Genomic DNA, 14,060 nt, shown 5'->3' on the forward strand with positions numbered 1-14,060 from the left:
GGGATGCAAGGTTGGTTCAACATCCACAAATCAATCAATGTGATACAACACATTAATAAAAGAAAGAACAAGAACCATATGATACTCTCAGTAGTTGCTGAAAAAGCATTTGACAAAGTGCAGCATCCCTTCCTGATCAAAACTCTTCCAAGTGTAGGGATAGAGGCCACATACCTCAGTATTATCAAAGCCATCTATGAAAAATCCACCGCAAATATCATTCTCAACAGAGAAAAACTGAAAGCTTTTCCGTTAAGATCAGGAACACGGCAGGGATGTCCGTTATCACCACTGCTATTCAACGTAGTACTAGAAGTCCTAGCCCCAGCAATCAGACAACAAAAAGAAATTAAAGGCATCAAAATCGGCAAAGAAGAAGTCAAACTATCACTTTTTGCAGATGATATGATACTATATGTGGAAAAACCAAAAGACTCCACTCCAAAACTGCTAGGACTTGTACAGGAATTTAGTAAAGTGTCAGGATATAAAGTCAATGCACAGAAATCAGTTGCATTTCTCTACACCAACAACAAGACAGAAGAAAGAGAAATTAAGGAGTCAACCCCATTTACAATTGCACCCCAAACCATAAGATACCTAGGAATAAACCTAACCAAAGAGGCAAAGAATCTATACTCAGAAAACTATAAAGTACTCATGAAAGAAATTGAGGAAGACACAAAGAAATGGAAAAGTGTTCCACGCTCCTGGATTGGAAGAACAAATATGGTGAAAAGTCTATGTTACCTAAAGCAATCTACACGTTTAATGCAATCCCTATCAAAATCCCATCCATTTTTTTCAAAGAAATGGAACAAATAATCCTAAAATTTATATGGAACCAGAAAAGACCTCGAATAGTGAAAGGAATATTGAAAAAGAAAGCCAAAGTCAGTGGCATCACAATTCCGGACTTCAAGCTCTATTACAAAGCTGTCATCATCAAGACAGTATGGTACTGGCACAAAAACAGACACATAGATCAATGGAACAGAATAGGGAGCCCAGAAATAGACCCTCAAATCTATGGTCAACTAATCTTTGACAAAGCAGGAAAGAATTTCCAATGCAAAAAAGACAGCCTCTTCAATAAATGGTGTTGGGAAAATTGGACAGCCACATGCAGAAAAATGAAATTGGACCATTTCCTTACACCACACATAAAAATAGACTCAAAATGGATGAAAGACCTCAATGTGAGAAAGGAATCCATTAAAATCCTTGAGGAGAACACAGGCAGCAACCTCTTCGACCACAGCCTCAGCAACTTCTTCCTAGGAACATCGCCAAAGACAAGGGAAGCAAGGGCAAAAATGAACTATTGGGACTTCATCAAGATCAAAAGCTTTTGCACAGCAAAGGAAATAGTCAACAAAACCAAAAGACAACTGACAGAATGGGAGAAGATATTTGCAAACGACATATCAGATAAAGGGCTAGTGTCCAAAATCTATAAAGAACTTAGCAAACTCAACACCCAAAGAACAAATAATCCAACCAAGAAATGGGCAGAGGACATGAACAGACATTTCTGCAAAGAAGACATCCAGATGGCCAACAGACACATGAAAAAGTGATCCACATCACTTGGCATCAGGGAAATACAAATCAAAACCACAATGAGATACCACCTCACACCAGTCAGAATGGCTAAAATAAACAAGTCAGGAAATGACAGATGCTGGCAAGGATGCGGAGAAAGGGGAACTCTCCTTCACTGTTGGTGGGAATGCAAGCTCGTGCAACCACTCTGGAAAACAGCATGGAGGTTCCTCAAAAAGTTGAAAATAGAACTACCCTATGACCTAGCAATTGCACTACTGGGTATTTACCCTAAAGATACAAACATAGTGATCCAAAGGGGCACGTGCACCCAAATGTTTATAGCAGCAATGTCTACAATAGCCAAACCATAGAAAGAACCTAGATGTCCATCAACAGATGAATGGATAAAGAAGATGTGGTATATATACACAATGGAATACTATGCAGCCATCAAAAGAAATGAAATCTTGCCATTTACGACGACATGGATGGAACTAGAGGGTATCATGCTTAGTGAAATAAGTCAATTTGAGAAAGACAACTATCATATGATCTCCCTGATATGAGGAAGTGGAGATGCAACATGAGGGGTTTGGGGGTAGGAAAAGAATAAATGAAACAAGTTGGGATTGGGAGGGAGACAAACCATAAGCGACTCTTAATGTCACAAAACAAACTGAGGAAAAAAAAAAAAAAAAAAAAACAAAACAAACTGAGGGTTGCTGGGGGAGGGGGGGAGGGAAAGGAGGGTGGAGTTATGAACATTGGGGAGGGTATGTGCTATGGTGAGTGCTGTGAAGTGTGTAAACCTGGCGATTCACAGACCTGTACCCCTGGGGATAAAAATACATTATATGTTTATTAAAAAATTAAAAAAAATAAATTAAAAAAAAGGAGAATTACAGACCAATATCCTTGATGAACACGAATGCAAAAATTCTCACCAAAATACTAGCCAGTAAGATCCAACAGTACATTAAAAGGATTATTCACCACCACCAAGTGGGATTTATTCCTGGGATGCAAGGTTGTTTCAACATCTGCAAATCATTCAATTTGATAAAATACATTAATAAAAGAAAGAACAAGAACCCTATGATCCTCTCAATAGTTGAAGAAAAAACATTTGACAAAATACAGCATTCTTTCTTAATCAAAACTCTTCAGGGGCGCCTGGATGGCTCAGTGGGTTAAAGCCTCTGCCTTCAGCTCAGGTCATGATCCCAGGGTCCTGGGATCGAGCCTAGCATCAGGCTCTCGCTCTGCAGAGAGCCTACTTCCTCCTCTCTCTCTGCCTGCCTCTCTGCCTACTTGTGATCTCTGTCAAATAAATAAAAATCTTTAAGAAAAAACAAAAACAAAAACAAAACAGAAAAAAACTCTTCAAAGTGTAGGGATAGAGGGCATACCTCAATATCATCAAAGCCATCTATGAAAAACACACAGTGATTATCATTCTCAATGGAGAAAATCTGAAAGCTTTTCCCCCGAGGTCAGAAACACGACAGGGATGTCCACTATCACCACTGCTATTCAACATAGTACTAAAAGTCCTAGTCTTAGCAATCAGACAACAAAAAGAAATTAAAGGCATCCAAATTGGCGAAGTCAAACTCGCACTCTTTGCAGATGATATGATACTTTATGTGGAAAACCCAAAAGACTCCACTCAAAATCTGCTAAAACTCATTCAGGAATTCAGTAAAGTGTCATGATATAAAATCAATACACAGAAGTCAGTTACATTTCTATACACCAGCAGAAAGACAGAAGAAAGGGAAATTAAGGAGTCAATCCCATTTACAATTGCACCCCAAACCATAAGATACCTAGGAATAAACCTAACCAAAGAGGCAAAGAATCTGTACTCAGAAAACTATAAAGTACTCATGAAAGAATTTGAGGAAGACACAAAGAAATGGAAAAACGTTCCATGCTCATGGATTAGAAGAACAAATATTGTGAAAAGTCTATGCTAACTAAAGCAATCTATACATTTAATACAATCCCTATCAAAATACCATCATTTTTTTCAAAGAAATGGAACAAATAATCCTAAAATTTATATGGAACCAGAAAAGACCTCGAATAGCCAGAGGAAGGTTGAAAAAGAAAGCCAAAGTTGGTGGCATCACAATTCCAGACTTTAAACTCTATTACAAAGCTGTCATCATCAAGACAGTGTGGTACTGGCACAAAAACAGACACATAGATCAATGGAACTGAATAGAGAGCCCAGAAACAGACCCTCAACTCTATGCTCAACTAATCGCTGACAAAACAGGAAAGAATATCCAATGGAAAAAAAATGGTCTCTTCAACAAATGGTATTAGGAAAATTGGACAGCCACATGCAGAAGAATGAAACTGAACCATTTCCTTACACCACACATGAAAATAGACTCAAAATGGATGAAAGACCTCAATGTGAGAAAGGAATCCATTAAAATCCTTGAGGAGAACACAGGCAGCAACCTCTCCAACCTCAGCCACAGTAACTTCTTCCTAGGAACATCGCCAAAGGCAAGGGAAGCAAGGGCAAATATGTACTATCAGGACTTCATGAAGATCAAAAGCTTTTGCACAAGAAAGGAAATAGTCAACAAAACCAAAAGACAACTGACAGAATGGGAGAAGATATTTGCAAATGACATATCAGATAAAGGGCTAGTGTCCAAAATCTATAAAGAACTTATTAAACTCTATACCCAAAGAACAAATAATCTAATCAAGAAATGGGCAGAAGATGTGAACAGATATTTCTGCAAAGAAGACATCCAGATGGCCAACAGACACATGAAAAAGTGCTCAACATCATTCGGCATCAGGGAAATACAAATCAAAACCACAGTGAGATACCTCCTCACACCAGTCACAATGGCTAAAATTGACCAGTCAGGAAACGACAGGTGTTGGCAAGGATGCACAGAAAGTGGAACTCTCCTACACTGTTGGTGGGAATGCAAGCTGTTGCAGCCACTCTGGAAAACAGCATGGAGGTTCCTCAAAAAGTTGAAAATAGAGCTACCTTACGATGCAGCAATTGCATTACTGTGTATTTACCCTAAAGATACAAATGTAGGGATCTGAAGGGGCACGTGCACCCGAATGTTTATAGCAGTAATGTCCACAATAGCCAAACTATGGAAAGAACCTAGATCTCCATCAACATGAATGGATAAAGAAGATGTAGTATATATATACAATGGAATACTATGCAGCCATCAAAAGAAATGAAATCCTGCCATTTGCAATGATGTGGATGGAACCAGAGGGTACTATGCTGAGTGAAATAAGTCAGTCAGAGGAAGACAATTATTGATCTCCCTCATATGAGGAATTTGAGAGTCAGGCTGGGGCATATAGTGGGTAGGGAAGGAAAAAAAATGAAACAAGATGGGATCGGGAAGGAGATAAACCATAAGATACTCAATCTCACAAAACAAACAGGGTTGCTGGGGGGAGGGGGGTTATGGAGAGGGTTGTTGGGTTGTGGATACTGGGGAGGGTGTGTGATATGATGAGTGTTGTGAGATGTGTAAGCCTGAGGATTCACAGACTTGTACCCTGGGGCAAATAATACATTATATGTTAGTAAAAATAATCAATTAAAAAATAAAAAAAAAATTTTAAAAAGTGCCCGTAGAGGGGAGCCTGGGTGGCTCATGGTTGAGCAACTGTCTTCAGTGCTGGTGGTGGTCCCAGGGTCCTGGGATCGAGTCTCACATCAGGCTGCCTGCTAAGTGGGGAGTCTGCTTCTTACTTTCCCTCTTTTTCTCTCTCTCAAATGAGTGAATAAAAGCTCTATAAAATAAAGTGCCAGTAGAAAAATCCTGCTATCTGCTCCTATGCTGACACATTTTTAGAGAAGACCACTTCCGGTGAGAAGGAGACTGGAGCTGGGAAACATGAAGGGGACTTGCCACAGTGCGATTGGGGGGGTGCAAGTTATTCCTAATTATGGTTTGATGCATCCTGGAAACTACTGTCTCCCCTTTATGCTGCTGTTGGTGGGGTCAAAGACATGTTATTTAGTGACAATGTATATTGGGGGAATAGAACTTTTCATGTCCTACAATACTTCCACTGAACGATCTGATGTGAAAGGTGATCAACATGACCAAAAGAGTACAGAAACCAATATCTAATAAGAAGAAAAAAATGAAGATTTACCAGCATTGAGTGTACAAATTTTTACTGTAGCCTCCCTGTTTTCCAGGTCTTATCTGCAGTGTTGGTGAGTTCCTCAGGAAAGAGTGGGAGCCCACAACTTGGAGAGGTTGCCAGTGATGCCCATTTTCATCCCTTCTCTTTTGTAGGCCTGCAACATATTGTGGTTTATTAACGCCCACTAAATAGAGTAATGCATTGGGTTTTTTAAACTTAAATTTTCTTCACAATAAGCACCCATGGCTTCAAAGTCACAGAGCAGATTAAATGAGAAGACAAAGAATGAGAACAAAACATAAGAGCAGGAATTTGACACCAAAAGAGATTTGTATTATCTAGGAAATCAGTAAGGAAGCTGTTTGCTAAAACAGAATAATTTAAATCTTCAGTGGAAATGACAAAATATAAACCATAGTGTAGAAAATTTAATCAGGGCTATAGAGAACACATTTAAGATGTTATCTTCTAATTCAGAATAAAAGGACAGAGAAATTAAAATGAAAGAGGAAAGAACAGCAAAGAAATGAATAAAAATGATTAATAATTTAAAAGTAAAATTAGATATGATTTTGATCTATCAAATTAACACAGATCAAATTCAGTGAAAACATCTAATTTTAGTAAAGATGAAGGAAACCTGAACTCTCACATAGAGTTTGTTTTAGTATATGTTGTATTGAAAAATCCTTAGCAAGTAAGTAGGCATTGAAACATGTTATAAAACTTGTATATTCTCCTGATTTATCAAATGCAATTGAAGGATTTTATCCTAAGGATGTGATCAGGGACACACATAAAGTAAAATCTTATACTGGCCTGAATGTCTAATATTAAGGACTAACTTAAAGAAATCCTGATACACCTCTCAACTGAACACTTTGCAATTTGAGGCACATTAAAGATAGCTGTAAATTCTCTGACACTTCTCTCATTAAGAAGTGGAATCTATTTGTTTTCACCTTGAACTGAAAGTAGGCACTTTTAAGGTTCTGAACAGAATTTAGAAAAAATATAAGAGAACTAGGATTTGTTTAATTTGAAAATAAAACTATTTGCCAACTTTAAATATCTCAGCAAAGATATTTAAAATAAGAAATGGTTTCAGAGCAAAGATAAAACCCAGAATGCCACCATCATAGCATGAAATCAGGTGATTAAACTCAAGGTCACGACTGTGAAACCCAAGAGATTGACAGGTATACCTAGTAGAACCATTTGTGGGAAAACACAGCATTTAGTCTAAATGTATCATGACAATTACTGCTATAAGTTGAAAATCTTCCTCTCACATATTTCAGAGTTGCCATAATTTAGCATCTCTTATAATTATGTCCAAGGCTTGTATTTTATTTTGGTAAGACATGTGAAAGCTGATTTGCATTTGTATTTCTTTCATAATATATAGCATAGTGGTGGGATATAGAAGATGCTCAATTAAAGTTTGTTGAATTAATGAATACCCAAATGAGGTCAATAAAAATTTTACCTGATGTTTTTATCAAGACTAATGGATACATATTAAGAATAAATATTCTGTATAACAGGTTTTCTTAACATTTTATCAGAGTAACATACTCTAAAATATCACATAACATAGTAAAAATCCCCACCAACAATTACTTTTCTCCTTTCATAGCCTTTCTAATTAGTATTTTATTAAAAGTAAGATCCACTTATAAGTTTATTTCTCTGTGCTTTCAATTAACATATTACTAAGTGAAAGAAACTAATCTGGAAAGGTTATATACTGTATGATTCCAACTATATGATATTTGAGAAAAGCAAGACTATGGAGACAGTAAATGCCCCATGGTTGTGGGGAGTTAGTATCAATGGACAGAACACAGAGGATACGGGAAATTTTCCTGTGACCCTAAAACTACTCCTAAAAAATAAAGTCTTAAAAATAAATACAATTCAAGTCCCATTTATAAGTATGATTACTTTTTTTTTTAAGATTTCACTTATTTATTTGAGAGACAGAGAGAGAGAAAGTACACATGAGTGCGAGCAGGGGAAGGGTAGAAGGAGAGGGACAAGCAGACCCACTGCTGAGTGGGGTTCAACCGCAGGACCCTGAGATCGTGACCTGAACGGAAGTCAGATGCTTAAGTTACTGAACCACTTGGGTGTCTCTGATTATCTTTTTGGTTGGAGAAAAAAAATATTGTGGGTTATAAATAATTTCTGGTAATTTTTTATTGCCAAAGTAAGTTTATCATATGTTTTAAATACAGTAAAATTATCTTTAAAATCTTCGTTTACTTTCTGTTATATCATTGTTTCTACATGGAAATTTCCCACTAAGCAGCTTTTTAGGTTGTGAATATTTGGTTGTTGATATAAGTCTACAATTCTCACAGAATAATAGTTATATTGAGAGGTCTTACTGGCAAAGTTGCTTTCTCGTTGTTATAGGAAGCATCTATATGGTTACGGTTGATCCTAGCATCCTGATGTTCAAGCTTTGTACAATACCTTTCCCTGAGTGTCCTCTGGACAAGTAACTTGGTTCTAATCAGTAACACATGGCAAAGGTGATGGGGTGTTATAACCATGATTAAGTTACAAACGATTATGACTTCTGTCTTGTTAGGAGACTATTGTCCTCATGGCTTGCCCACTTTGATGATGCAAGCCACAATGTGGGAGAGGCCCCAGGGGGCATGGAACTGGGAGGGCTCCAATAAACAGAATGTTTATTAATAAACAATGTTGCCAATAATCACTGAGTGGCTTTGGTTAACATACCCTTTTCTGGCTGTAATTTCAGATGAGATTCTAGTTCAAATGGCATTCCCTGTTCAACACTTTAATTGCAGCCTTGATAGGCTGTGAAACGGAGCACCCCGTTAAGCCATGGGAAGTTTCTTGACACAGAAACTATGAGATAATGAATGTGTGTTGCTTGGTTAACAACAGACAAGAAAAGAAACTTGTCAGTAAAACTGCTTTTGTGTAAGTTCTTAAAAAAAACTAAGTGAACAAAAACTCATCTTCATAGATATTTTGTCATTACACAACTCTCTTTTCCTAAGAAAGTCAGATAATTTATCTGCCAAGTCAAACCAATAGGCATTATAATGTCTCCTTGAGATGTCAGACACATTATTTCTCTCTAAATCACTTGGTATGATGAAGAAGGGAAATAAGAGACATAAGATTCATCCAACAAAGCTTACGTGACACCAGAGGACCTACAGCTGACCCTTTTCTAGAGGGAAGAACGGTATCAAGTTTCTCCGCTGAGACAGCCACTGAGTTTGTCTCAGAGACTTTCCTAGTCATTCATTACATCCTGCAAACACAGAGTCTCGCATCCAATAACGTCAGAGGTCTTCTCCCATTTGACCCAAGGCAATTTACGTAGCTTCTCTGGATCTCTGTTTTTTCATCAATAAAATGAAGGTTTGGAACTATAATACATAAAACCACCTCCAATAACTACTGAAATACTGCGAGTAAGTCCATCTAGAAAAAATGCCGCACTCTTGATGTGGCCACAGCAGAAGTTCCTGATGGGAGACTATAACTTGTGAGCAAAGCTGCTTGATGTGCACCCTGAATGTGTCAATAATTTCTGCTCACACATTTTATTACAAACTTAAATCTACTGCAATCTACAGAGAGTCTTTTCAGTAGAGCTTCTAGGCCTTTTTTTGGGTTTGTTTTTGACAGTTGTTTGCTTTTTTCAAATTCTTCGTGCAACTTTAAAAGTATTTGTCCCTCATATTCTTCACTCCAGTTGTGACAATTTCTTTCCTTCAGTTTCTTTCCTTCAGAGCAACAAATAAGTTCCACCACTGTGAAAGAGAAATAAGCACAAAATAGAATGACACACCCTAAGGTAACTCCCTTCCAAATAAATGAATATTTGTGAGGGGTTTAATGAATCTAAAAGTAATGATAAAAATCAGAGCAATTAGAAGAGGAAAAGCTGATCAGCACTGTACAAATAATGATTCACAAAAAAAAAAAAATCAGAGAAGCCAAAAATAAAGAAGAAATTGATGCAAAAGCTATTTTCGGAAAGACAAACGGAGTTACAAAAAAATTAATTCCCTTGAGAAATAAAGATCTACTTTCCTCGGCATTTTTGCTCTTAGAAATGCACCGTTCTGGATTGGTTATGAATCCTTTAATTCCTGTAATGGACATTTACCGCCTCCAGTGTCCACCTCTGTGCTCATTTCCTGTGAACACCTTGTTTCTCCTTTGGAGAAAATCCTTTTGAGGTTTGAGAGCTGTGTGGTTCTGACCAGAATGACAGCACATCTTCTGGTAGAAACGCTGTAATAACCAAGGGATCTTATTGCTGCTCTTTATTTAGGTATTGTTGTACATGCTCGGTGTCAGATATTTTATCAGTTTAAACACTTCCAAACTTGGGGTTGCCCGGCTGGTTCAGTCAGTAGAGCACACAACCCTTAATTTCAGGGTTGTAAAAAAAAAAAAAAAAAAAAAAAAAATCGACTACACACACACACACACACACATACACACAAAATCTCAGGGTTGTGAGTTCAAGCCCCTTGTTGGGCATGGAGCTTAATTAACAACAAGCAAACAAACAAAACCACATGCAATCTTATGCTTCCCCTTGTCTTGAGAGGAAAAAATTACACATTCACATGCACATTAAATTACTTACTTAAGAATTTATTTTTTTAAGATTTTATTTATTTATTCGAGAGAGGAAGAGCGCGAGCAGGGGAGGGGCAGAGGGAGAGGGAGAAGCAGACTCCTTGAGGAGCAGAGAGCTGGAGGCAGGGCTCAATCCCAGGACCCCAAAGGCAGACACTTAACCGATTGAGCCAGCCAGGTGTTCTGGAATTTAATTTTTTATAACAAAATTGCTTAAAACTTTTAATCACGTGCTCTTCTTAAATGAAATACAAATGCTCACTGACATAGCATTGGAAGAAGACATTGCTTTCAAAGTTTTACTAGTGAAGATTTGGGCTCCCAAACATGATATTTCAAAGGGGACAGCCATTGCTGGGCCTTCCCTTGTGGTTATGAAAGTTACTTGACTGATGAACACAGCAGCCAGGCCGTTCATGTGTGAGATAATTTGGTGCATGAGTCGCACATCATTTCAGTGGGTCAACGACTTTAAGCTAGGTCATCAAACAGGTTTTTGTATACCCAAACAATAGAAGTAAGAATGCCAAAGGCAAGTCATTTAAGTTACTTCTAAATCCCTGAAGCCATAAGTTTCATGGAGGAATTTGTGAACCAGAAGCTTTGCTCTTAATGTTTTTTTCTCTCTTTCTCCTCCTCCTCCTCCTCCTCCTCCTCCTCCTCCTCCTCTACCTCCTCCTCCTCCTTCTTCTTTTTTAATCATAAAGACTAATATCCCATGAAGTTAGAAAGTAGTTGAATTGGTCTTCATCTGTAAGGTCTGTCACAAGAGTCTCACTGGGGCAAAACAAAACAAAACACTGCCTCTTCTCCTGTGTTCTTACTTAATCTTTTAAACCAAGAAACGATACCTGCGATGAATGAAAATTACAGACCAGTGGATACATTTCAAATGTGAAATAGGAAAATGCTTTCTTTTTTTCCTTTTTTTTCCTTTGGTTTTGTAAAAGTTGCCTTTTCACCTTCTATTATCTTTTCAAGACAGGTTAATTTTGCCTTCTAGTCGAATTTACTTCTTCCCCTTCCACACTACCACCGCCGTAATAGGCTATCTTCATTTATCTCTTAAACCTAACTTACCCCTGCCTTCAAGTGGCTGTCAGAAAGACCTACATGAAACGTTAACTTGCCATGTTACTACCCTTGCCTAACCCTGCAGTGGCTATAATAACCTACAACATAAAGTCCCAGCTCCTCCTTACAGGATCTGGGCTTCTGATTTCTTTTCCAGCTTCATCTCTTTCTGAATTCTGTCAACTCCTGCAAGCTAAAAGTGCTAGAAGCTTCCTATGTGCATCACACCTTTGCTCACATAGGGCGATGAATGCCACCCTCCCCTTCCAATTCTCAGCCTAGTTAAAACTTTAATTCCCCCAATGTAGGGCGAATAACTTTGTGGCCGGTGGAATGGTTTTGAAATCTATCAGAAGAGTGTGTGAAGAGTGCGGAAGATGCTTCCTTTCCGTTCTCCTGTGACAACCTATCCACATTTCTGTCATAGCAATTACAACGCTGTAGTACAATTATCTTTCTAAAAATTTTTATTTATTTTTTTAATTTCTTTTCAGGGTTTCAGAATTCATTGTTTATGCACCACACCCAGTGCTCCATGCAATGTGTGCCCTCCTTAATACCCACCACCAGGCTCACCCAACCTCCCAACCCCCTCCCCTCCAAAACCCTCAGATTGTTTCTCAGAGTCCACAGTCTCTCATGGTTCATCTCCCCCTCCAGTTTCCCCCAACTCCTTCCTCCTCTCCATCTCCCCATGTCCTCCGTGTTACTTCTAATGCTCCACAAGTAAGTGAAACCATATGATAATTGACTCTCTCTGCTTGACTTATTTCACTCAGCATAATCTCTTCCAGTCCCGTCCATGTTGATACAAAAGTTGGGTATTCATCCTTTCTGATGGAGGCATAATACTCCATTGTATACATGGACCATATTTTCTTTATCCATTCGTCCGTTGAAGGGCACTATCCGTCAGGGACATTCAAATCAAAACCACATTGAGATACCACTTTACACCAGTTAGAATGGCCAAAATTAACAAGACAGTAAACAACGTGTTTTGGAGAGGATGTGGAGAAAGGGGAACTCTCTTACACTGTTGGTGGGAATGCAAGTTGGTGCAGCCCTTTTGGAAAACAGTGCGGAGATTCCTTAAGAAATAAAAAAATAGAAATTCCCTATGACCCTCCAATTGCACTACTGGGCATTTACCCCAAAGATACAGATGTAGTGAAAAGAAGGGTCATCTGTACTCCAATGTTCATAGCAACAATGGCCACAGTCGCCAAACTGTGGAAAGAAACAATTATCTTTTATATAATGACCTTCTTCCTTTGATTGTGAATCCTTCGATTGCTGTAACCATATCTATTTCATTTTTGCCTTCCTAACTTGATACTGTGCTCTTGAATACTTACCAGAATTTCTAAAAAAAAAAAAAAAAAGTAAACATACATCATACGTGCTCTTCTGTGACTGTGAACTGTTTCTTTCATTTCACAAAAGGGTATCCTACTTAGTATGTCTGGTTCTTTTCTCAACTATTTTATTTCCTACTCTCTGATTTCAAAAACTCCCATAGTTTTTTCATTGTCTTTTTATATGTGGTTTCTAAAATTTTAGCCCTGAACTTTTTTCCCAAGCTCCATTTATAAAAACCTGTTAGATACTGTGTATCTAAGTTTCACATTCTAGTAAACATCCATTACATTCTCCAATATATCCAAACTATAAAATATGAAGTTATCCTGGACTCCACCCTCTCTCTACATCAAATGAACTCTGTTAATTCTATCTCCAAAATATCCACCAATTACTCTTCCATCTCTATTCTCTGCAGTGACTTATTCAGGCCCCTGCTGTGTCCCACCTAGATTATAAAAATAGGAGCTTCTCATCTCTCTGTTCCATTTCTCTCATCACTTCATCTGCTTTCTTCTTCAATCTATGTACACACCATTGTTAGAGTAGGCTTCCTAAAACAAAAACCTGGTGTGTTATTTCCTTGCCTATGATAGAATAGCTTCTGTACAGGATAATGGTGAAATTTTAACTAACAAGACCCTACTTAAAGTTCTTCACAAACCTGGGTGAGGTTGTTTTCTCCATATATAACTCCTTCCACTTTTCTCCTTCTCTCCTCAAATACCGTCTATTTTGTGATTAAAAAATACTTATAAAGCCCTAATTTGAGAATATATGAAACTCTGAAAATAATCACAGATTTTAAAAAACTGACTTAAAAAATGAATTTCAAACTGTATTTTCCACTGGAGACACATGATGGCAGCATTTTAGCTGCCTAACGGCTGTATTGGAACTCCTTTGTTAACATGCTGTGGATATGCTTATAAATTTGTGCATGTGCTTTGTGATGACTGCTGTAATATTATCTTAAACATTATTAATAGTATGTTAGTGTTAAAATGCTCTGCAATAACTTTGAAACAAATTTAGAGGTGTTAAAATTATTTATGTATTGTGTTTTTATTATTCACTTTGTTATGGGCTAAATCCATATTCATATGTTGATATCCTAACCCCAATATACTTCAGAATATGATTGTATTTGAAGATAAGGTCTTTAAAGAGGTAATTGAATTAGAATGAGGTTTTTAGGGTTGGCGCAAATCTAAAATGATGCGTGTGCTTATAAGAGGAGATTAGGACACAGACAAGTACAG

The sequence above is a fragment of the Martes martes genome, assembly GCF_963455335.1.
Source record: "Martes martes genome assembly, chromosome: 2".
In the NCBI taxonomy this organism is placed as follows: Eukaryota; Metazoa; Chordata; class Mammalia; order Carnivora; family Mustelidae; genus Martes; species Martes martes.